Genomic DNA, 3,942 nt, shown 5'->3' on the forward strand with positions numbered 1-3,942 from the left:
TTTCAAAACGGAAATTTTAAAATCTCCTCTTTTTTTTGCCTTTTCTGGAAATTAGTGAAGGCAGCGCATCAAAGGTGCGCACCTCGCTGCCCACCTTGGTGTGCTCTGAGGTGCGCACCCGGGAGCGCTACGAAGTGTGCTCCAAGGTGCGGCGTGCACGTTGTCGGAGCCCGGTTTGCCCCGGGTGCGCACCTCGCCTGCACCTTGGCCGGGGTGGGCACCCTGGCTGGGTTTGCCCAGGGTGCGCTCCGAAGCGGGGTTACTGGAGCGCCCCCTCTTTTTTTGTCAGAGCGTTTGGTGGGGTTTCTCGCATTGGCTCTTCCCAGGCCCGGTTGTTGGGTGCGCTCCCACCCTGGCGCGCGCGAAGTTGGAAGTTGGGTTAATTGCCCGGGCGCGCACCTTCGCCAGGGTGGGCACCTTGGTGCGCACACCTTGGCTGGGCTGCGCACCAGGGCGGGCTCAAGATGGCACCAGCATTCCCTTTTTCTCACTATCTTTCAAAACGGAAATTTTAAAATCTCGTTTTTTTTTGCCTTTTATGGAAATTAGTGAAGGCATCGCATCAAAGGTGCGCACCTCGCTGCCCACCTTGGTGTGCTCCGAGGTGCCCACCACGGTGCGCTCCGAGGTGCCCACCACGGTGCGCAACGCCGGTGCGAACCCGGGAGCGCCCCGATGTGTGCTCCAAGGTGCGGCGTGCACGAAGCCGGACCCCGGTTTGCCCCGGGTGCGCACCTCGCGTGCACCTTGGTGCGCACACCTTGGCTGGGTTGCGCGGCCTGGTGGGCACCATGGTGCGCACCAAGGAGCGCTCCGAAGTGTGCTCCAAGGTGCGGCGTGCACGAAGTCCTAGCCCGGTTTGCCCCGGGTGCGCACCTTCGCCGCGGTGGGCACCATGGCGTGCACGAAGTCGGAGCCCGGTTTGCCCCGGGTGCGCACCTCGCGTGCACCTTCGCCGGGGTGGGCACCTCGGCTGGGTTGCGCGCCCTGGTGCGCACCAAGGAGCGCTCCGAAGTGTGCTCCAAGGTGCGGCGTGCACGAAGTCGGAGCCCGGTTTGCCCCGGGTGCGCACCTTCGCCGCGGTGGGCACCCTGGTGCGCACCATGGCGTGCACGAAGTCGGAGCCCGGTTTGCCCCGGGTGCGCACCTCGCGTGCACCTTCGGCGGGGTTGCGCGCCCTGGTGCGCACCAAGGAGCGCTCCGAAGTGTGCTCCAAGGTGCGGCGTGCACGAAGTCGGAGCCCGGTTTGCCCCGGGTGCGCACCTCGCGTGCACCTTCGGCGGGGTTGCGCGCCCTGGTGGGCACCATGGTGCGCACCAAGGAGCGCTCCGAAGTGTGCTCCAAGGTGCGGCGTGCACGAAGTCGGAGCCCGGTTTGCCCCGGGTGCGCACCTCGCGTGCACCTTCGCCGCGGTGGGCACCATGGCGTGCACGAAGTCGGAGCCCGGTTTGCCCCGGGTGCGCACCTCGCGTGCACCTTCGCCGGGGTGGGCACCTCGGCTGGGTTGCGCGCCCTGGTGCGCACCAAGGAGCGCTCCGAAGTGTGCTCCAAGGTGCGGCGTGCACGAAGTCGGAGCCCGGTTTGCCCCGGGTGCGCACCTCGCGTGCACCTTCGCCGCGGTGGGCACCATGGCGTGCACGAAGTCGGAGCCCGGTTTGCCCCGGGTGCGCACCCCGCGTGCACCTTCGCCGGGGTGGGCACCTCGGCTGGGTTGCGCGCCCTGGTGCGCACCAAGGAGCGCTCCGAAGTGTGCTCCAAGGTGCGGCGTGCACGAAGTCGGAGCCCGGTTTGCCCCGGGTGCGCACCTCGCGTGCACCTTCGCCGCGGTGGGCACCTTGGCTGGGTTGGGCACCATTGAGCGCTCCGAAGTGTGCTCCAAGGTGCGCACCATGGCCCTCCAAGGTGCGCAGCATGGCGTGCACGAAGTCGGAGCCCGGTTTGCCCCGGGTGCGCACCTCGCGTGCACCTTCGCCAGGGTGGGCACCTCGGTGCGCACACCTTCTCAATGTTTTCTTGCCTTTTCTGGAAATTGGTGAAGGCAGCGCATCAAAGGTGCGCACCTCGGTGTGCTCCGAGGTGCGAACCCGAGAGCGCTCCGAGGTGCCCACGAAGTCGAAAGTCGGGTTAATTGCATTGTTTTCCCCGGGTGCGCTCCGAGGTGCGCAACATCGGTGCGCACCAAGGAGGGCTCCGAAGTGTGCTCCAAGGTGCGCACGATTCGGAGCTCGGTTTGCCCGGGGTGCGCACACCTTGGCTGGGTTGCGCACCCTTTGTGCGCTCCAAGGTGCGCACGAAGTCGGAGCTCGGTTTGCCCCGGGTGCGCACCTTCGCCAGGGTGCGCACCTTGATGCGCACGCCTTGGCTGGGCTGCGCACCTTGGTGGGCGCCATGGTGCGCACCTTTCGTGCGCTCCAAGGTGCGCACGAAGTCGGAGCTCGGTTTGCCCCGGGTGCGCACCTTGGTGGGCGCCATGGTGCACTCCGAGGTGCCCAAGATTGGTGCGCACCAAGGAGCGCTCCGAAGTGCGCTCCAAGGTGCGCAGGTGCGCGCGAAGTCGAAAGTTGGGTTAATTGTCCGGTTTGCCTCGGGTGCGCACCTTGCGTGCACCTTCGCCAGGGTGGGCGCCTTGGTGCGCACACCTTGGCTGGGCTGCGCACCCGGGCGCGCACACCTTGGCACCCGCGTTTCCTTCATTTTAAATTTTTTTTTTTTACAATCTCTCAAGTGGGAAATTCTATAATCTCAACTTTTTTTGCCTTTTCAGGAAACTTTTGAATGGAGCGCATCATTGGTGCGCTCCGAAGTGTGCTCCAAGGTGCGCACCTCTGGTGTGCTCCAAAGCTCTCTCCAGCTGCGTGCACCTGCCCCGGCCGCGCACCCGGCCCCGCCCAGCTTCGCTCACCTGTCCCGGGCGTCTGGTGCGGAACCTTAGAGTAAGAAACATCACCGTGCACCTTGGCCAACGTGCGCGACTCGACCGAGCGCGCACTGGCCGAGGTGCACACCGATTTCACCTGGGTGCGCGCGCAGCACCTCGGGCGCACCGGGGTGCGCGCACAACGCCCGGGTTGCACCGTGGCCTGTGTGCTCGGGGCGCCTCGGGTGCGCGCTCGGTGTCGCCCCCGCGCGCGCGGTAGTGCGGGCAGCGCACCCCGGCCCGGCCCGGCCCCGACGAGAACGCAAACGGGCAAAAGGTTTATTCAAATAGCATTGCGACGCCCGGCGAAAAACTAAAAAAGGGTGCAACACCGGGACTTCCCGGGAGGTCACCCATCCCAGTACTACTCCGGCCCAAGCGCGCTTAACTGCGGAGTTCTGATGGGATCCGGTGCACTAACGCTGGTATGATCGCACCCGTTATGAGCTTGTCGCAGTGTGTACTTAGCAAACCGCGACCCACGTGCGAATCCACCCCGGCCACCCACCCCCGTCGAGGTGCACACCCTCCCTCGCGAAGTGCGCCCCGTTCGCCAAGTGTGAGCCCTGCCCGGGTGCGCGCACCTTGCTAGGGCGTCGGGTGTGCACCCGGCCCGGCCTACGTGCGTGCACCTGGACGGGGCGTCGTGTGCGTGCAGTGTCCCGTCTGCAACGCGGTGCCCACACACCACCTCGGGCGCAACGACCTGCGCTCACATGTGGGCCGAGTGCACCTTGGTGCATGTTCGGGGCGCCTCGGGTGCACGCTCGATCTTGCCCCGGTGCACCAAGGCGCTCGGTTTGCCCCGGGTGCGCACTTGGTGCAAGGTGGGCACCCAAAATAGGGATCAAGCACCAAAACACAAGTTTCGGGATGCAAAATGGGACCCAAGGACCACAAATGCGTTCCAAGACCCATGATGGGTCCACGAGAACAAAAATGTGTTCCGAGACTTAATAAACAAATATTGGGTTTTAGGAGAAGAAACATGCTCTGATGCCCAAAACGAGAATCGACCCCGAAAA

The 3,942-nt window shown here is 64.9% G+C and overlaps 1 non-coding gene across 1 annotated transcript; it reads right to left on the minus strand.

Moving 5' to 3' along the window:
* Positions 1-3,237: 3,237 nt before the first annotated feature.
* On the minus strand, positions 3,238-3,356 carry LOC131864230 (5S ribosomal RNA). Its single transcript, XR_009363069.1, has one exon. It is a non-coding gene; the product is annotated as a 5S ribosomal RNA (ribosomal RNA).
* Positions 3,357-3,942: the final 586 nt, after the last annotated feature.

This window comes from Cryptomeria japonica, unplaced genomic scaffold (assembly GCF_030272615.1).
Source record: "Cryptomeria japonica unplaced genomic scaffold, Sugi_1.0 HiC_scaffold_80, whole genome shotgun sequence".
Classification (NCBI taxonomy): Eukaryota; Viridiplantae; Streptophyta; class Pinopsida; order Cupressales; family Cupressaceae; genus Cryptomeria; species Cryptomeria japonica.